Here is a 22,241-nt window from a genome sequence, read left to right on the forward strand (position 1 = left end):
GCACAGGCTCAAGTCCTCAAAATGAGCTAGTGTTTTGTGGTCTTGCTCTCCCTCCCTAATGCAGGACTTTTTTCTGAACTCAGATTTTTCTGTTGTCTCTTCTATGCAGGCCTCTTGCTCATCTTTAAATAAGTTCTTTGCAGTTAGCGTTTCCCTGGCCTGGAATGCTCTTCTCCAGATGTCCATATGACCTACTTACTTTTCTCCCTTAGGTCCTGGCTCAAATATCACTTCATGCTTAAAGTCTTTGATAACCAACATCAGTTTGAAATCGCCTACCTGCCCTATATGTCTTATTACTTTTTCCTTCTTTTTCTTTATAACAGTTGTCAACACTTTATGCTATGTGTTTTATGTATTTATTTTGTATTTTATTTCTTCTGTAGAATACAATCTCCATGAGGGCAGGAGTTTTTGTCTGAGATATTTTGTAGGAAAGTGCATGGCACGTAACTTAGTAGGCTCTCAGCAAATACTTGTTGAATGAATTAATAAATTAAAAAAAATAATTTGTTGCCTCATGTAGCTGTTAAGTCTGAAACACTGGTGGGACTGAAATTACCCTGCAGAGGTGAGAGATTATTCATTAAGCAAATCTCTCCAGGGGAGAATGGGGAAGTGTCTTTGGTTTAGTACCCTAGAATACAAGTAAATATAAATTAAAAAAATAATAAGGTAACAAAGGAAATATAAGAAGGAAAAAAAAAGGAATATAGGTGAATATCTTTCAGGGAAGGGATGGAGAGAGCTTTATTTCTCCAAAGCTCATTGGAAGTCTTAATCTTTAGGGAGACACAATCTTTAGCTTCTAAGGCTGGTTGTTGTGCAATTATCCTGTAGTACCTTTTGCTCAGAAGTCTCTGATTGCGCAGGAACATGAGAAATCCAGAGAGAATTGTTTCTCAACAGTAATTCTAAAGTTCTAGCAGCTACATCTATTCACATCTGAATTCACCAGAACAAAGGTGTAATTCGATCTAGGGACAAAATATTTTCAGAACTTTCATTCTCTTTCTGTCTCTTGGCTTTTGTCTTCTCTGGGTTGGCTCTCTGGTGAGTGGGTACTTACCGTGTTCTTTCAGTTCAGCAGCCTCAGCCAAAAGAGAACTTTCTAATTAGTTCTGGCAAAATTTTTGGGAGTTTTAGTTGTCTAGCTGGGTCATGTACCCATTCCTGAACTACTGCTTGGGGAAGGAAATATGCTGACTTTCCAGGCCTGGGTTATGCACGTATTCTAGGAACTTTGTGCTTATTTTAGGAATCTGAGAGTGGGAATGATTAGTGTCACTCAAACTACATGGATTGAAAATAAGAGAAGGTAGTTCAACAGAAGAAAATTGAGATGCTGCTATCGAAAGAAGGGGAGTAAAAAACAACATAAGTCTGTCACTTGTATGCACATGCAACTCAAACTCATTAAAAAACAATTTAGAATCTTATATATAGGCATTACTGCCATATCTATTTAGATGTCTAAGACAGAAAATTTAAGAAGGTACTGGCTTTCAGTGTCATGCAGCTACAGGGTGGCTCTTGTATGACCCTGAGAGTAAAAGTCTCCATTGATTGTGCACCCTAGACACCCCTCATACCTCACTGTAGTCCTAGTCATGAAGAGAAGCCTATTTAAGGAATAGAAACTATATTTTTACTATGAATGTGAGTTAAAGATGGTAGCCTATGTAGTTGGGGAAGTTGGTGAGGAAGATTAAGGTACACCACAAAGTAGTAATTGTGCATTTTCAATGTGTCTATAGAAATCTTTTTTTAAAAGTTTATTTCTACTTATTTTGAGAGAGAGAGAAGGAGACAGAATCCCAAGCAGGCTCTGTGCTATCAGCACAGAGCCCGATGTGGGGCTTGAAGTCACAAACCATGAGATCATGACCTGAGCTGAAATCAAGAGTGAAGACACTTAACTGACTGAGCCACCCAGGCGCCACAAACTTGTCTATAGAAATCTTTGCTGAGTTCTGATGAGGATGGTAATATCTTTGAGGTAACACAAGGAATATACTTTTTGTTCATAGGTTTATAGTAAGTTCAAAGAAAGAAATGTTGCATTTAGAAATGCTACCAAGGAAGTTGTTACTTATTTTTTAATCAAAATAATTTCAATATCAACTGGAAAATAAGTTTTTTTTTCATTGAAAAATAAAAATTATAGACATGAGTTGAGTTGGAGAGTGAGACATAAATAACATGTGGCTGCTTTGATTAGCTTCCTTGAACAGGACACTTGATACTGCTGAGTGTTGGGCATGAAACCTTAGTTGAATAGTTATCTTTCTTGTCCTTACATCTTTGAAAATAACTGTTTCTATATTATAGTGAAAGACCAAATCATGAAATTCTAGGTAATTCTCAAGTATCTTTGCTGAGTGAGAAGTGGCTAAAAAAAATTCAAATTAAGTGGATTGTCCAGTAATTTTGCAGTCTGTCTCTGGAGTGGAATTTAGATAACATATATAATATGTACATTTAAGTATACACTCATACAGTTTGCTCTTTGGAAATATTTATAAGTAACACTGTTTACTGTGTCTAAGGGGTTTAATTGAAGATATGCTATTGATAGCAGTATAAAAGAGAAGCATGATTAAAATTTTCATTTAAGTATCATTTGAAGTCATGAATTCTATCATTTAATGTAGAAACTCTTGTCAAAGCCTCACATTACACCAAAGTGCAGAAGTCAGGGAAAGCCATAATTTAGTTTGGAATTTCATTGATTCAGTACTCGCTTGTTTGGTGGCTGTAGTGTTCCATGTATTATGTAGGATGATGGCCGTATTAAGATAATAATCCCTGTCCCCGATCTTGTCACAGTTTAATGGAAGAAGAGGGATGTAATAATACTCTCGTTATGTGCAAATTAGATTTCCCAGTTCTAGTTTTGAGAACCTTGCCCAATCTAGAGGAGAAGAAATGCTTGCCCGGGGGGCTAAGAAGGAACTCTTTGGAAATAAGTAAAAAGCGTAGAAGAGTAGGAGACTTGGAAGATACTCTGACACATTACTCCTGACCAGGAGGAGTAATCTTATTGCTAACCTCCATGAAATATCCTCTGATTCTTGTGAAAGTCAAAGATGTAGGGGAAATGACAGGAAACAGAATAGGCAAACAAAAAAAGAAGAGTTTGAAAGAAGGGGAGAGCTTCATTTATAACCAAGAAGTCAAGATTAGAGACACAAGGGCTTGAGTTAAAAAATGAGGAACTGTGACAGAGCTATAAACAGCATATATTGCCATCAATGATAAAGAAGAGAACAGCTTAGAAATTCTTATAGTTTCAAGGGTTGAGAGAACAGCTGATGGAAGAATCAGGATTTGGTATACTCATATTAGAGACAATATGTGTTTACTGGGAGAATCTTTCCTAAACCTTCCCAGCTTTTGAGAGTTTTTCTTTCATCATTAATTACTTCTTTAGGCTGTAATAGAATATATTTTAAAATGTTTGTTTATTTTTGAGAGAGGCAGGAGAGGGGTAGAGAGCGTGGGAGAGAGGCAGTCCAAGCAGGCACGTTGCCATCAGCACAGAGCCCGACATGGGGCTCTATCTCATGAACCATGAGATCATGACCTGAGCTGAAATCAAGAGTTGGAAGGTCAACCAACTGAGCCACCCAGGTGCCCCTAGGTTGTAATAGTATTTTAAGAAATGTGATTACTTGCTTCTTTTGACATGCTTCAAACTTGAAATTAGTTTTATGCTGTAAAAATGGAGAAAAACATGAATTACCTATTGAAAACTGAGGGAATAGGTTACAGGAGAAAGTAAGGCGTTACTCATTGAAAAAGTTATGGAAAGGGGAGAGAGTAAACAGGGTAGATAAGCTAGGTGAGTATAGCATTCTTAATGTGCTGACTCTGATACACTGTCACAATTAAATTCCAATAGTAGCCTACTATACTCTATGTGTACATTTTTACCTTTTTCTCTGTAGTTAACATTTCTGACTCCTTGAATTTCTTCTTGCAGCTCATGTTTTCTGGCCAGACTTATGGTCATTCCCGTGAGACTTCACTGCACATTTTCTCAAGTGTGTTCCTCATCCCTAATGTGTAATCCTTCAACATGGACCTGCTACTTTAGCTAAGATATGACCAGCAATGAATAGTAGTAAGGTAGGAGTACTTTACTCTTCTTAGTGAATTGCTAAAAACTGAAACTGTGAAACAGTTTTGATTTGTCTTGGTTTTGTAGTATTTGTGTTAGATTATTGTACCTAGGCAATCATTTTATATTTATGTTGTTTTTGCTTGTCATTTATCCTACAGAATTTTATCTCATTTGTGATGTAATTATTATTTTTTTCAACTAACATTTACAATCAGCAGAATCCCAGTCTATATCTTTTTGCAGCCTGTATGTCCACTAGTCCTATATTTTCAAGCACCTGGCACCAAGCTCAATATATCTTATTTTCTTCTCAAACAGTTGCTCTTCCTTCTGGTTTCTGTATTTCTATTAATAGCATTATTAATTCCATTGTTTAACACAGTCCTATATTCGTTTATTATTTCATTCATTTGTTTGATGTACATTGACAGGCTTCTGTTAAGTAGTAGACAGGTTGCTGCTTCTGTGGATATGATGATGAATAAGCTGCATATTCCATCCTTATAGCTTATATTTTAAAGGAGTGGGGACAGGCTTAAAAATGAACTGACAAAATAAAAATTAATTGTAATACACTTTTTTGAAGGAAAGCAAAAATCAGATAATTTGGAGATAAGGAAGTAGGAGCTGCCTTAGATAGGGTGGTCACAAAAGGAGTTGATGTTTAAGATTCACCTGTATATGAGAAGGAGCTATTTCCAGAGTAGGTGGTGTGTGTGTATGTGTATGGTGTTTTTGATGTGGAAAGCATTCTCATGAGAAGGAATAGCGAAGTGAAATGTCAGGCAGAGAAAGGAAATATGGTATGTTCTCACTTATATGTGAAATCTTAAAAAGCCTAAACTCATAGAAATAGAGTTAGAATGGTGGTCGCCAAGAGGTGAGGAATAGGGGCAATGGGGAGATGCTGGTCAAATGGTACAAACTCTCAGCTATAAGATAAATAAGATCTGGGGATATAATGTACAACATGGTGAGTATAATTAACAATACTGTACTATATGCTTGAAATTTGTTAAGAGAGTCAGTCTTAAATGTTATCACCACACACACACACACACACACACACACACACAGACACACACACACACTCATAATTATGTGAAGAGATGGAGATGTTAACTAACTTTATTGTGGCAATTATTTTGGACTTTATACATATATCTAATCATCACATTGTACACCTTCAACTTACATGTTATATGTCAATAATATCTCAGTAAAGCTGGAGGTGATGGAGGGAATAAGGGATTAGTGGGTACAAAGACTTTGGAGCAGGAGAATTGGTGAGTTTGAGGAACAGAAAAAACCCCAGTGCTGAATTAGTGAGGGAGGCAGAGATGGGTAGGAAGAGGTTATAGAAATATGCAGGGCTTTGAAGGGTTTGGAAAGAAGTTTGTATTTTATTTTAAATGATATCATCATTTGAGCTGCTGTGTGAGGAATGGGCCGGCCTGGTGAAAGTGAAAGCTGGCAGTTTTAGTTGCTGAGGTGAATAGTAGTGGCCTGATAAGGTGCTAGCAGCATGAGACAGAGAGATGGATGGATTTGAAATGGATCTGAATCAGAATGTATGGGACTTTGAATAGTTTGGGTGTGGAAACAGAACATTCTGAAGATGACTCCAAGATTTTTGGGTTTTGAGCAACTGGGTGGATGCTGGCATCTTGTCCAGAAATCTTTTAGATAACTATCTTTACCATTATGTCAAAGATTGGTTCTTTCACTGAAAGGGAAATTAATTGTAATGTTAGAAATAATGTTAGTGCTGGAAATAAAACCATCTGGCAAATTTGTAATATGTACTGCTTAATACTTTGTTTTGCTTTTTCCCCTGAAATTTAATTTATATGAGTTTTTGTTTTTATTTTTATTTTATTTATTTCTTTTATTTGTAGTTCTGTCTTTTTTGTTTTTTGTAAAGACTTTTTAATATATTTTGAAAGAGAGGAATTACTATTTATTGTTTGTGTTTTATGTGACAGGCTTTTGGCTAGCTGTTTTAAATACTTTATTTTATCCTTACAATAGACCATTGAGGTTTTCTACTTTGCATATGGTTACCCTTTGAGTTCTAGAGCTGAGAAAAGTTGTAGAATATGGGAAATATGTAGATGGAAGGATCTTAAAGATCATCTACTTCCTCCTCTTTCAGCGGAGACCTAGAGAGGTTCTGTGACCTGCCCACGATCACACAGCTGGTTTTCACATTTGCTGAGACTAGTGCTGCTTATACTCCTTATGTTTCAGTCCAGCTGGCCTCCCCTCATGCTATCTTCCTGTTGCTTCAGCATTTCATAATGAAAATGTTGAGTGCTGTAGAACAGTGGAATATATAGGCAGTGTGCACCCATATTACCTTTCTTATATATTCACTCACTGTTGAAATTTTGCCACTTTTTCTCTCTTTATATATTATATATTTTTAAAATCATTTGAAACTGTACTGGAGAGATTATAATATACAGTTTTTAGTATGCGTATCTTACATGGGAACATGGATAATTTCTTGCATGTTCATAATATCAATATCACAAATGAGAAAATTAACATTATTTAAAAATATGTTTAATATAATGGTCCTTATTCAGATCTCCCCATTTGTCCCTAAAACTTTTTCCTAAATTTATGAATCTAGGATTCAGTCAGGTTTCATGCATTGCATTTGATTCTTTATTCTCTTTTAATTTTGAACAGTCCCTCTTTTTTGTTTTTCTTGATCCATGTTTTCTTTAAGAGATATAGTGTGTGTATATACTTAATGTCTCTCTAGGGAATTGCCTAGTTTCTTAGAACATTATTCATCTAAAACTTATTTGCAGTTTGCTTCTTTCCTTCCAGTTCTCTGAGGTTGCTGGAGATAAAATTGTTTATTCCAAGCTTTTTTTTTTTTTAAACCATCATCCCAACCTTAAGTAGACAAAGTAGGAAATTTACATTGTATTTGATCCAATGGCCCCAGTCAGCGATTGAAATTCATTTAAAACAACAGAAATCTGAAACAAAACAACAAATCATAATTCTGAAGAAATTCCTCTACTTCCCACCATTACCCACCCCCACCTTCTAACCTAGGGATGTATATCTAGTCGCCATGGATATTATCATGATACATTATAAAGCAGTAGCAGGCTAAGATTTTGTCTTGGAAAAATGCACAGTTTCAAGTGGGAAGCAGATTAGAATGCAAATGATAAATAAGCACATTAGTAGAGACGACCAGAGCTCTGCACAGTGAGAAAGGATTGAAGTACCTGCTCTCTCTGGTACTTATGTAGAGCTGGCATTCAGTGAGTGTTCTTCTTTCCTTGCTTGGTTTTGAGTTTTACAGATTTGGTTGTTTTTTTTTTAAGCGTTAAATGGCATTTAGGAACAAGTGGTATTTTGGTGGGGGGGGGGAGCAGTGGGAGGTAAATATTAAGCAGCATTTTAAAAGAGGGGAGAGTGACGTTTTACAGTTGAGAGGAAAGAAGAGGGTGTCAAGGAGGAAGGGACTACTCAAGGTGGTTTAGGGAGATCTGTGTAGGTTTTTTCTTCATTTTGTTCCAGCCAGGCTTGGATTATAGTTCTATGCTTTTACTACACTTTGCACAGGGATTCGTTATAGTTATTGCTATGTGTTAGAACTGCTTTTCCTCTGATAAGTTCCCGGAGTCTGTGACCAGTATTTTTTTTTTAAATCTATGTGTACCCAGGACTTTACTCAGTACCTGGCATATTGTAGACATTGAATAAATACTTACTGGATGGATGGGTGGATGGATGGATGGATGAAAGAAAGAAAGACTTTTACTAAGACCTAGTGCAAAAAGACAGATTCCTGTGCTGGGAAACCACAGTAATGGTGGGATCTGGTTTGATCGATTCATTGTTGAGGTGCTCAGAGCAGGAATTGGTTCAGGAGTCTGGGAGAAGGACCAGAGATGAAACCAGAGCATTCCATGAGTGGGAATACAATTGGGTTCTTTTTCAGAGAAGTAGCTAGCATGATGTAAGCACCTTTGTCATTTTCTAAATAAAATAAGTATATTTAAAAGAGAAATGTTTTCTAATATTAAGCATTCCATCTGTGAATTTGATTTTTACATTCTTAATATTCAGTCTTAAAAAGTTTGTTGGGAAATCTTTCCTTTTCCTTATATGTGTTTATATTATAAAATGAATACATGCTTATGATAAAAATACAAACTAGAAATACATAAAATACAAAGTGACATTCATCTTACTATTCCAGGTCTCACTCTTCACAAGTAGCTAATGTTAACAGTTTGATGTACATCAAGTTGGACTTTCAAAAAAATATATATATTTTAAAACACACATATTTATGTTTGTATAGTTTTACAAATAAAATCATTGATGCCCATGTTCTGATATTTGCTTTTTCTCCTTATCTATTTTACCTATGCTCCATATAATTCCAAAAGTTATTGGATATTTAGGAGGATGGAAACACTAGCAGAGGATAGTAGCCTAAAATCAGAGTAATTGAATGTTAACATTTAGGGAACTTAGAATAAGAAAAATGCCTGCTAAAAGTTTTATTAGTTTAACTGCTGTTAATTTAGAAGTAGTTTTTGACTTATTTAACCTATATTAAATTATAAAAGTAATAATTTTTCATCTTATGCATTATAGAATTAACACATAAGAAAGTAAAACTTTAAGATTTATTGAGTACACGAACATGTAACCATGAATAGGACACACTGTCATTACTGCTCTTTGATAACAAAGAGCAGAGGCCAAGAAACCTGCCTGGAGGTGGCGATATGAACATACTTCTGAAGTACTGGTAAGAGTTAGCTAAGCTTTTTAAAGAAATGGCTAAGGGATGGGGCGCCTGGGTGGCTCAGTAGGTTGAGCGTCCGACTTCGGCCCAGGTCATGATCTCACAGCTTGTGGGTTCGAGCCCCGCTTCGGGCTCTGTGCTGATGGCTCGGAGCCTGGAGCCTGCTTCGGATTCTGTGTCTCCCTCTGTCTCTGCCCCTAACCCACTCGCATTTTGTCTCTGTCTCTCTCAAAAAAAAATAAATAAACATTGAAAAAAAATGGCTAGGGGAAATGAAGGAGAATTGAATCTGAGCTGGAGGTTGTTAGGACAAATGCAGTAGTAAGAAAATCAGGGGAAGTCATTTGATTTAATATGTGTAGGGAAAGAAGTTAGGGTGTTTCATGCCCTGGTGTTGGGACAGTCCAGGTTTATATCCGTTGTCACAGAATAATAAAGAGTAGTATGCCATTGTACTCTTAAAAATACCCTAGTTCTGGGTAATAAGTGGCATCACCCTTAAAGAGAGAATATAGGGTGTCCTGATCAATATTAGGGAATTCAGCTGGAGATCTCTCTGAGATTGAAGAATAGGTATAGTAAGAGTTAATAGTACCAAAAAAATGGTAAATAGTAGCTTATGGCCTAGAACTAGAATATTACAGTTTACCATTGCAGAGATGAAACTGTTTTGGATTTAGGCTATGGGCAATAGCGGTGGATGGTTGGAATGAAGTTGGATTGAATGGATCTTTGGAGAAGAGAAAGACTATAGAGGTTAGAATCTCCATGGATGAAGATAAGAGTTGGGTTAGAGGATAACATTGGGGGACAAGTGGAGATTGAAAGGAAGATTTGGAGACAACAAAGCTAGATGGGGTAAAGCTGAATAAGGAGAAGAAAATTTTGAATGAGATTAGAAGAGCAATGATTTGGAAATGGCACTAAAGAATCAGGATAATGTTACCCATCCTTTCACTATCGCCCCTCCCCCACCCAATTCCCATGGATATGGGTGGCGGAATGTAGGGAGGGAGAGGGTAGCCTCCACCTGTGAACACTGTATTTTTGGGGAGCCAGATTTCAAATAGGGTAAACAGTTGAAGTGTACAGATTTAGGAGTTTATTTACAAACCGAATGGAATTCTAGAAAAATAATTTGGGAAGACATGACTATAGAGAAAGGATAGAGGAGGAGTGGGGATTGGGCCTTGCCTTTTGGGAAAAGATTGAATTATACAAAGAAGCCAAAAATGGAACTGATTTTCCTCCATGTTCTTTTTTTTCTTCCTTCCATGTTCTAAACAGTGGTGCAGGGTTAGCCTAATCTGGGTTCTCTGAGAGGCTGTCTGGCTTTGGCTTAGTTCATTTCAACTATAACTGATGAAACTTTAATAGATGCCATTCTGCTATGGTATGCCTTTAATGAACCTATTTGAAAGTACACATATGGATTTTGAAATTATTTTGACTTCTCCTGTATTGCTGCTGTCTTTGAAGAGAAAAAGATTGTTTGGCTTTAATTTGAACACTGAGCTCTTTTATAATAATTGATCACCTAGTAAGAGTTTAAAGGTTAAGAGGTATCTAGATAATGGTTACATTTCTAGAATTTAGGCCATACAAGGTAGTATGCAATGTGGCTATACTTAATTGTATTAAGTTTATGTATATACATAAACTTTTTAACCTTTGTTCCCTCTTTTCCTTCAGATTAGCAATGTTTCATAAACATGTCCCTCATTTTCCTACCTGTCACTTTACTTATGTTTAAACTTCTTCTTGGAGAATAACTCTGCTTCATCACTTGCTCTTCATGTTCTATTTTGTGGGGGTGCTCTCCTTCTCTCTCTCATGCTTTATTAGTAACTGCTTTTTAATAAGTCTCTCTGAAGCCAGGCACATTATATACTTTTTCTCATCTAAGCTTCACAACAACCCTGCAAAGTAGGTATCACTATCCCCATTTTAAAGATAAGAAAACTGAGTTTCTAGGAGATTAATTAAAATGCAGTTACACCACTATTAAATGGTACAGTTAGCATTTCCACCCAGAACTATCTGTTTTCAAAGCTGCCTCTTGCATACATGTTTACAGATAGATACATGTATCTGTGCTCTTTTCTTAAATACCCCTCAAGGCTTGTTGGAGATATTCTTTTGTTTTTAATTAAAAATGTTTTTTACCAGCTTCCTTGAGGTATAACTGACCTATATAACATTGTCATTTAACATATAACATAGTGCATTTAAGGTACATTATATGATACATGTGTATATATTGTGACATGTTCTTTTTTTTAATTCAGGAAATATTTTATTATTTTTTAAAATTTACATCCAAATTAGTTAGCATATAGTGCAACAATTATTTCAGGAGTAGATTCCTTAGTGCCCCTTACCCATTTAGCCCATCCCCCCTCCTACAATCCCTCCTGTAACCCTCAGTTTCTTCTCCATATTTGAGTCTCTTCTGTTTTGTCCCCTTCCCTGTTTTTATATTATGTTTGCTTCCCTTCCCTTATGTTCATCTGTTTTGTATCTTACAGTCCTCATATGAGTGAAGTCATATGATACTTGTCTTTCTCTGACTAATTTCACTTAGCATAATACCCACCAGTTCCATCCACATAGTTGCAAATGGCAAGATTTCATATATATATGATACATATACATATCATATCTTCTTTATCCATTCACCCATCAATGGGCATTTGGGCTCTTCCCTACTTTGGTTATTGTTGATAGTGCTGCTATAAACATGGGGGTGAATGTGTCCCTTCGAAACAGCACACCTGTATCCTGTGGATAAATGCCTAGTAGTGCAATTGCTGGGTCATAGAGTAGGTCTATTTTTAGTTTCTTGAAGAACCTCCATACTGTTTTCCAGAGTGGCTGTAGTAGCTTGCATTGCCACCAACAATGCAAAAGAGATCCTCTTTCTCCGCATCCTCAACAACATTTGTTGTTGGTGTAACTTCATTGTTGGTGTATTAAGATGTAACCGATTTCTGTGCATTGATTTTATATCCTGCAACTTTGCTGAATTCATGAATCAATTCTTGCAGTTTTTTGGTGGAATCTTTTGGGTTTTCCATATAGAGTATCATGTCATTTGCAAAGAGTGAAAGTTTGACCTCCTCCTGGCTGATTTGGATGCCTTTTATTTCTTTGTGTTATCTGATTGCAGAGGCTAAGACTTCCAATACTATGTTGAATAAGTCTATTTATTCTTAATACACTGTAAATTGTTTGAAGGAAGCAATCCAGAATTTATTTATCTTTGTACCCTAAAGCTCTCTCGCCCATGTTTATTCAATAAATGGTTGTTGATTTATATTAATACTTTAAAAGAAAGAATAAAAATTCTGTTAATAATTCTGTTCTCCCCAAATAATTACTTCAAATACATTTTTAAAATTAAACAACAGTTCTTTTAAAAACATGCATATTGTTCATTTGTTTACGGACTTGTACGATGTTCTTTCTCGGTGGAATAGTATCATCCAGTAATGTTGTTCCAGGAGGCTGTCTGGACAATCCAGTGCTGTTTCTGGTGAATTAATTTTTATTTTAAATTAAGCTAAAAACAACACTTTCAAATAAAGCATAAGAGGTGTTTTAAATACTGACTCTGTAAGATGGCCAAGGTCAGCATATATTAACTGGTAATGAATAACATTGTCTTCATAGTTACACTTTGGTGACTATTCATTCCTGACTGTTTAATGCTTATGAAAAAAACACCTCACTTTGTATTCATATGAGGTCAGTTTTTTTGCTTTTTATAATCCTGTTTCTTACTTGCAAAATTGGTGGCTTTTTGTGACTTTATTTCTGTCTTGCTGCAGACAGCTTAATATTTTGTTCAAATAGTTACTGTTTCCGACTTTTGTCAGTATTGAAGCATATGAAAGGTAAGAAATACCATTAGGTAATTATATTTGTACTTTAACTGATTAATGATTTGATAGTTTTTTATTAATGAATAAACATATTCTGATAAAGTAATTTGAACCATATACTGATTTTGATTGGTTTTATTAGTCACGGATTATAAATGCAAACTGTTGAATTTCTTGCCTACTTGTGAAAATATCTCTTGGAGAACGAATGAAATATTTCCTATTTCTATTACACAGTTATTTACTTATTTGCAGATTTTTAAAAATTAGCATACCTTCTTGGTATATTTGAATCTCATCATCAATGTTAAAATAAAGAAAATAATTCAATAAATATTTTTGACCATAAGACATCATCTCTGTTAAAATAAGCCGCCCTTACTTGAAGGAGAATATTCAGTACAGATTAAACTTTCTGTATACTATATAAAAATCATATTTCCATCTGTATACTCGGAGAATGTAAACATTGCCAGTTGTGGATCCAAAAGTTGAAAAACAGGAGAAGTTTTAGAATAAATACTTGGATATACCCTTGTACTTACAAGAAATAACTTGGGAATTCTATTATCCTACCAAGGTAACTAGTTATCTGTTTTATATTTTGCTATTTTGTAACTTCCATTTTTGTTTAAAAGTATGTATAGATTTCTTTACTACAACATGAATTCTAATATTTGAAAATATAGCAATTTTTAATAGTTGTTTTAAAGTGTTTAATAACTAAGGTGAATTGAAAAGTCAACGTAACTCACTTGATTCTCAATAACAAGCTGAATAAAACAGATTTAAATAAACCTAGTCAATAGTTTATTAGTTTCATTACTCTCACTTTTAATTAAAAAATTTTAAAATATTCATTTATTTTTGAGAGAGAGAGAGAGAGAGAGAGAGAGAGAGAGAGAGAGAGCATGCATGCAAGTGGGGGAGGGGCAGAGAGAAGGAGAGAGAGGATTCGAGCAGGCTTGAGCTGTGAGCGCAGAGCCTGATGTGGGGTAAGATCCCACAAACCTTGAGATCATGACCCGAGCCAAATCAAGAGTCAGCCACTCAACCCACTGAGCCATCCAGGTGCCCCTATTACTTTCATTTTTTTAAAAGATGCTATTTAAAAGTAGACATCTTTGCTAATAACATGCATGTACTTTTGTATAATATTCTGTTCCTGTCTGATTTGTACTTACTATCAAAATTATAGATATTCTTATTTTAAAATTTCATTTACAAATCTAAAAAACATGTTAATTCTTATAATTATTTGCAATAAATTGAATGCCTACTGTATTCTAGGTAGTAACTTAAGCCCCAATGATAAAAGGATGAAAAATATGTGATATTCTTATTTCCATGTAGCTCATAATTTAATGGGAGAAATGTATTTCAACAAATAGCTAACATATACCATGAGAAGTGTATATTCATCACAGATACATACATGAACCCTGAGATCTGAGAAAAGGAAACACTAAGTCAGCCTGGATGGTTGTGGTTGTGGGGATAGTCAGAGAAGCCTTCACAGAGAATACTACTTTAAAGTTTAGTTGTGGATAATTCTCCAGGCACATGAGGGAGGAAAAGCATTTCGACTGAAGGAACGTCTGCAAAGGCACAGAGACTTTTAAGGAATCATAGTAGTAAGAAGTTGTATCGTTGCTGAGGGTAGAAGGTTGTCTGGGGCCAGCTTTGATTACCAGGCAAAGGACTTTGAAATTGAACCTGTAGGTTAGGGTTGTAAAATTAATACCTAGTATTATTAAGTATCCTAAAGAATGAAGACTGCAAAGTAGGGACTACTTAGTACAATGCTGTGTAGCCTCAACCACCTAATTCTTTTAAGAGATTTTTATGCAACAATATGCAAGGCACAGTTTTAAGCACTGGAGATACAGTGGGGGAACAGAGCAGAGTACTTCCCTGACCAGTTGGAACTTACATTACAAATCAGTCTATAAAGTAACCACCCACCTGACCCCACCCTCTGTCTCTGTCTCTCTCTGTAATTTTTGGCTACAGCATAACCATAGGCTTTGCTTGAGATTTTTTTCACCTTCCTCAAGGTTAACATAGGCAGCCCTGTCTTATTCTGGAAGAATGTAGCTAAATGTGTGATGCCCTCTCCATCTTGTTCTTCCTCTGACCTATAGTTTGAGATCTGAGCATTACTTTTCTAAATATTGGAATTTCTATTGAGGTAATTGTATATTAACATGAAGTTATATGAAATAATAATCCCTTGTACATTCTGTCCAGTTTTTCCCAATGGTAGCATTTTGCAAAACTATGTATAAAATGACAACCAGAGTATTAACGTTGACACATTCCATTAATCCTATTCATAGAAATAGGATTTTTAACTGTAGTCTGTTTTGATTGTACTCATTTGTTGTGTGTATATTAAGTTCTATAAAATTTTATTACTAGTCTAGATTCATGCATCCACTACTACCATCAAAGTACCAAACAGTTCCAACATTGATAGAATCCCTTGTGTTCCCCTTTTATGACCACACTCATTCCCTACGCTGTTCTGCAAGCCATAAATCCAAGCAACTCCTACTCTGTACTTTTTCCAGAATTTTTTCATTTCAAGAATGTTAGATAAATGGAACTTTTTGGGATTAGCTTTTTTCATTCAGTAGGGTTCTTGGAGATTCATCCAAGTGGTGGCCTCTGTGGATAGTTTTTACTGTGGGTAGTATTCCATGGTATGTTTTCACTTGTTGAAGGAACTCTGGGCTGATTCCAGTTTGTGGCTATTATAAATAAATCTTCTGTGAGCATTTGTGTACAAGTTTTTGTGTGAAGATATGTATTCATTTCTTTGGCATAAATGTCCAAGTGTGCAATTGCTGGGTCATAGTATAGTTAATGTTTAGTTTTATCAGAAACTAGAGTTGGCTGTACCATTTTGTCTTCTGACCAGCAACAAATGAGTAATCCCGTTTTTTCATATCCCCACAATCATTTGGTCTTGTCATTATATTTTATTTTAGTCGTTCTGATAAGTGTGTAGTGATATCTCATTGTAATTTTTTTAAAAATAATTTTATTTAATTTATTTTTTAATAGGCTCCATGTCCAGCATGGGGCTTGAACTCATGACCCTGGGATCAAGAGTCACTGAGCCACCCAGGCACCCCTCTCATTGTAGTTTTCATTGTATTTTCCTGTTGGCTAATTATGTTGAATATCTTTTCATGTGCTTATTTGCCATTTTTATGTCCTTTTCTGTGAAATGCTTGTATATGTCTTTTGTTTATTTTCTTTTTTTCTTTTTTTTTCTTAGTTTATTTATTTTGAGAGAGAGGCTGAGAGAGAAAGAGAGAGAGAGCGTGTGGGAGGGGCAGAGAGAGAGGGAGAGAGAATCTCAAGCAGGCTCTCTGTTGTCAGCACATGAGATCCATGAGATCATGGTTCATCCTGAGCTGAAATCAAGAGTTGGACACTTAAGCAACTGACCACCCAAGCACCCCTGTTCATTTCGTAGGCAGATTGTTGTTGTTAACTGTTGAATTTGAGAGAGATTTATATATTCTGGATACTAGTCTTCTGTCAGATATGTTGTTCGCAAGTATTTTCTCCCAGTCTATAGCTTGTCTTTTTACCCTTTTCACATGGGCTTTCACAAGCAAAAGTTTCTACTTTTGATGAGGCCCAATTGATTGATTTTTCTTTATGCGTTGTGGTGTGTTTTTTTTTTTTTTGTCAAGTCTAAGAACTTTGCCTAGCTTTTAGATCATGAAGATTTCCAAAGATATCCTTCTTTTTTTTTTTTTCTTCAGTGTTGCAGTTGTTTACGTTTAAGTTCATAATCCTTTTGAGTTAATTTTTGCGTAAGGTGTTAGGTCAAGGTTTTCTCTCTGTCTCTCTCTTGCTCTCTCTCTCTCTCTCCCTCTCTCCCTTTTTTTTTTTTCTTGGCCTGTAGAGATATTCAGCTGCTCCTGTACCATTGAATTGTTTTTGGGTCTTTGTCAAGAAGCAGTTGAGCATAATTGTGTGGGTCTTTTTCTGGGTTCTCTATTCTGTTCCACTGATCTGTTGTTTATCCTCTACCAAGATCACAACTGTCTTGATTTCTGTAACTCTATATTATCTTATTCCCCAAGATGGACATATTTGTTTGAATAGTTTTTCCACCTCACTCTCTCCTCTCCTCTAGAGCTCAGATGATACAAATGTTGGATCTTTTCTTATTGTCCCAAGGCTTTATTCTTTTTGTTCATCCATTTTCTCTGTTTTTTTTTTGGATTAGTTGAATTCTATTGCTCTGTGCTTACATTCACTGATTGTATCCTCTGTCATCTCCACTCTTCTATTGAGCTTGCATCTAGTGAGGTTTATATTCCTGTTCTGCATTTTTAGCTCTGTAGTTGCCATCTGGTTATTTTTATAACTTCTGTTTCTTTGCCTAGATTTTCAATTTTTTACATTTGTTTTTAGGATAATTTATAATTGATGAAGCATTTTTAAGTTGGCTGATTTAAAACCCTTTTCTCACAATTCCAACATCTAATTCATCTCGGTGTTGGCATTAGTTGATTGTCTTTTCTCATCGAAGTTATGATTTGTTTTTGGTTCTTGGTGTGAGAGGTGATTTTCAATTGAATCTTAGATATTTTATCTATTATTTTAGGAGTCTCTGGGGTCTCTTTCACTGTTTTATTTTCACAGGAAGTCCCTCTTTAGGTTTAGCATGTAGGTCTCTTCACCTCTTTTTATGGGTTGTGGTTTCAATGACAGTTAAGTTTCAGAGTCATTGTGCTGTTATTTTAGTTTGCTTTGTCTTGTATCATTAGGGCTCCCACTGGTTCCTGCTGGTGCTGCTTGACAGAGTAGAAGATGTTTTTCTTAGGCTGAACTACTAGGTATCTATTGGTAGAAAAGGGCTAAGGTAGAATTTCCTTACTGTGCCCCTTATCTGTCCTGATGTCTCTGGGCAGGGGAAGAAATTCTTGGAGAGCAGCAGCTTCAGCTTGGTTCCTTTTGTTAGTTCTGCCCTCCAGTTCTGGTGTCTCTGGGTGCGGAAGGAGACCCCCAACCCTGTGAGGACAAAGGTTTCCTGACCCGATAGCTGGGTCTCTGTTGCTGGTTCTTCTTGCCTCATTCAGTTTCTCTTGGTGTAAAAGCGGATTCTCAGGCTTAGCAGGTAAGGAGAGTGCTTGCCCTGGCTGTTTATTTTTGGTGAAACTCATAAATGATTTCTCTTTCTGGTGGTGCCTGACTCTCTGTTTGTTGTTACAGGGACTCCTATTGGATCCTAGGGGAGTTAGCCTACAAATATGGACTGTCTTTTGTTTCTAGACTGGAGGTTGGGAAAAGTTGGGTCTGGGTGACTTCCTCTTGGGTGAGGAGAACATGAGATACTGCCTTCATGCTGTTCTTCTAGTCCTAGGACCAAAGCAGGCTGCCTCCTTCCCCTTCCTCTTCCTCTTCCTCTTCCTCTTCCTCTTCCTCTTCCTCTTCCTCTTCCTCTTCCTTTCCTCCCTTGCCTTTTCTTTCTTTCTTTCTTTCTTTCTTTCTTTCTTTCTTTCTTTCTTTCTTTCTTTCTTTCCTATTATTTTTAATTTAAATCCAAGTTAGTTAACATATACTGTGATAGTGATTTCAGGAATAGAATTTGGTGATTCATCCCTTATATATAACACCCAGTGCTCATCCCAACAAGTGTCCTCCTTAATGCTCCTTGCCCATTTAGCCCATCCCCCCACCCAGCACCCCTCCAACAACCCTCAGTTTGTTCTTTGTATTTAAGCATCTCTTATGGTTTATCTCCCTCTCTGTTTTTATTTTTGCTTCCCTTCTCTGATGTTCATCTGTTTTGTATCCTAAATTCCACATATGAGTGAAATCTTATATTTGTCTTTCTCTGACTTACTTTGTTTAGCATAATATACTCTCGTTCCATCCATGTTGTTGCAAATGGCGAGATTTCATTCTTTTTCACCTCCAAGTGATATTCCATTATATATCTATACCACATCTTCTTTATCCATTCATCAGTTGATGGACATTTGGGCTCTTTCCATACTTTGGCTGTTGTTGAAAACGCCTCCATAAACATTGGGGTGCATGTGTAGGAGGCTGCCTACTATCTACCTTTCAGAGTTCTTCTTTGGTAGTCTCTTGTGTTATTTCTAGTGTTTATACTTGTGTTTTGTCCAGTGGAACTGGGAAAAATGATCTCTGCCATCTTATCTGTACCAGAAAGCTGGGTATTACTTTTAATTTTGGTTTCTTTGTTGTGTGAGCATGGAGGTGGTATGGAAACATTGGCTGGGGCTGAGTTTGGCCTTGTTGGGGGACCCGAGATATATGGTCTCTTAGGAAATTTCACTAATTATCCTGTACTCCTGGATTTAATTTCATCCACCAGTTTTTCACAAAGCCCTAGAAAATGGCAAGCCAAGGCTGCCCTCTCTGCATTTTCTAAGGTCCTGTCCTGGTACAGAGAGGCTTCTTTCTTTAGATATTTTCTTGAATTTTTCCTGGGTTGGCCTGCTTCTTTTCATGTTGGAGTATTCATTGTGTATTCTCAGGTTTCTGTTAACTCTTATTCCTTAGAATGTCTTCTGGAGATTGGGGTAGTTTTGGGCACATTGCCATAGTATCTAGAACACCAGAATTTTCTCTTTTTTTCCTTTGAAACCATGCTGTGAAAGTTGTGGCATACAGTTGGTATTCCCTATTTGCTGATGATATGTTTAAATTTTTGTTTTTTCTTAAAAACAGTGTTTTGTTCTTTTAATTAGTTATTGGTGGTAGGAGCTTCTGAGGTACTGCTTCACTAAACTGACATTACCCCCAAATTCCACTAATGACTTTTTTGCAGTTTTTCACATCTTCCTCTGCCTTTTGGTGTTGCAAATATCTTCTTTTTCATCCTGGCATCTGTTTCTCTGCCAAACCTCTTTTATTTGCTTACTTAATCTCTGCCCTTTGTTTGACCTCTCTTCCTCCTTTGTCCTTGACTCTGCTTTTCTGTTGATGTTCAGTCCATGTTCAGTCCATTCATGTTCAGTCCATGAATTTCATCTATCACCTTTAAGCAATTGACTCTCAAATTTGAATCTTTAGCCTTAATATTTTACCTAAGTCTTTATTTCCTGCTGAAATGAACATGTTCTCATTCTTCCTATTCTATTGGTATTGTCATCATATCTTATTAAAGCCTTGAAGTTGTCACTGAATCATCTGTGTCTCTTTTGTCCCCTAAATTTATTCACCACATCAAGGATCTTTCTTCTTAATTCTCACTGATATTGTCAATTATAGATTCTTGTTTTTCAAGTTATATATTGCTATGACTTATTAATTTGTCTTATGTTTCATTTTATTTTTTTCTCTCTTCAAGCTAATTTTATACCTAGCTTTCAGTTTAAAATCTATTACTATTTATTTCTCTTTTTATTGCCATCACATACAGATAGAAAAGTACATGAATCACAGGTGCTCAGCCTGATGAAATTTCACAGACTGAACATACTTTCATGTAATAACACCAACAAACTAGTACCTTAAAAAAGTCACATTTATGATCATGTTTTTTTGCTCTAAAAAACAATTAATTCAAGGAATTTGGTCCTTATTAGTTTCCTGAACAGTGGAATAGGAGATAAATTGACACTGCATCTCCCACTGCTTGCCACATATAGCTTGGTTTTGGAGACATTTTTTTCTTTACCTCACACTCCCTTTTTTGTCCCATACTGCTCCTACTTCTTGAAATACATTTCCCGTTTGACTTTTTATAATCTAAATTCTGGTCATTTTCCAGCCCTATCTCAAATCTTGCCATTTCTAGGAAACTTTGTGGGCTTTGTCCAGCCTTCATTACTTTCTAAATTTCTCTTCAAAAATTCTTTAATTAATTAATTAATTTTTTGCATAGGCAATATCAATGTTTACTTAGTACAAAATTCAAATGTATAAAAGCGTATATAATGATAAGTCCTTCTCTCATTCCAGTGCCTCAGCCACTATGTGTTCTTTAGGAAATATTTTTACGCTTAAAAGGAAAATTAATTTCTATCATTCTTCCTCCTTGTTATAGCATGTAAACACACCAAGTTCTTTATCTCAATTTTTTCAGTTAGTAGTTTTTAATGATAGGTCCAGAACAATACACAAAAGATTTTCTTAGTTTTTGTTAGGGCTCAATGATATTCCACTGTTGGACACTGAACAATTCACATAGACTATGATTTGAGTGGCACTCCCTAGAATTGTTATTATTATCAGATGCAGCAGCCTTGATTGTAATTAACCTAGTCAGTTCTTTTTGATGGATATTTCTGGTTTCTTTTGTTGTTATCTCAGCTATTGAAATGAATAGTCTAATATTAATGTCACTTGACATCTTTGGGAAAATTGTAGGATATCATTCCCTTAATTCCTAAAATATTTGTAATCTTTACCAACTTAACCGTTAGACATAGTCTTAATTTATTATGGAATTGTTTTTAAAATTTTTATCATTTGTCATTCCTTAAGAGAGGTACCATAAATAAAATTATTTTATATTCCTAGACCTAGAATACTGGTGTATATAAATAAGCCCTTAGGATGGTCTGGAGTCTTTCTCAGATAGCTGCCAGATTCTGTTTCCCTTTTTGTTCTTTTGAGCTCATTTTGAAGTTCCTGATAATGGAAGAAAAAAATAATATTAAAGTTTAGATCAGAGCTAGATGTATTTGGAAGTAGAAGTGATATTTATCCTAAGTTATGGGATAAAATGAACCACAATCCTAGATATAGTTAGAAAGGAAAATGTTTCACATTTCTTTGGCCTCAAAAATGATTCCTTAATCTTTCATCGAAAACATGGGATAAATCCAAAATCTATAAATAACATATCAAACTCAACACCCAGAAACCAAATAATCCAATTAAGAAATGTAGAGTAGATATGAATAGACATTGTCCCAAAGAAGACATACAGATGGCTAACAGATACATGGAAAGATGCTCAGCATAACTAATCAGGGAAGTACAAGTCAAAAGCATGATGAAATAGCACCTCACACCTGTCAGAGTGGCTAAAAGTAACAACACAGAAAACAGCAGATGTTGGTGAGAATAAAGAGAAAGGGGAACCCTCTTACACTGTTGATGGGAATCTAAACTGGTTCAGTCACTCTGGAAAACAGTATGGAGGTTCCTTAAAAAGTTTAAAATAGAACTATCCTAAGACCCAGCAACTGCTTTACTAGATATTTACCCAGAGGATACAAAAATACTGATTCAAAGGGACACATGCACCCTGATGTTTATAGCAGCATTGTCAACAATAGCCAAATTAGGGAAAGAGCCCAGATGTCCATTGACTGATGAATGGATAAGAAGATGTGGCATATATGTATGTGTGTGTGTGTGTGTGTGTATATATATATATATATATATATATATATATATATATATATATAATGGAATATTACTCAGC

General features: G+C 35.7%; 1 protein-coding gene across 6 annotated transcripts in view; it reads left to right on the forward strand.

Annotated features, from left to right (window-relative positions):
* Positions 1-22,241, forward strand: part of FER (FER tyrosine kinase) — a 442,286-nt gene that overhangs the window by 22,771 nt on the left and 397,274 nt on the right. For 5 of the 6 annotated variants that reach the window (XM_023258902.2, XM_045034545.1, XM_045034544.1 and 2 more), the window contains exon 2: positions 3,986-4,131. The exons of the other annotated variant lie outside the window; for it this stretch is intronic. The gene's annotated coding sequence lies outside the window, so the exon portion shown is untranslated. The remainder of the gene's footprint in view (positions 1-3,985; positions 4,132-22,241) is intronic. 6 annotated transcript variants of the gene reach the window in all.

This window comes from Felis catus, chromosome A1 (assembly GCF_018350175.1).
Source record: "Felis catus isolate Fca126 chromosome A1, F.catus_Fca126_mat1.0, whole genome shotgun sequence".
Lineage (NCBI taxonomy): Eukaryota > Metazoa > Chordata > Mammalia > Carnivora > Felidae > Felis > Felis catus.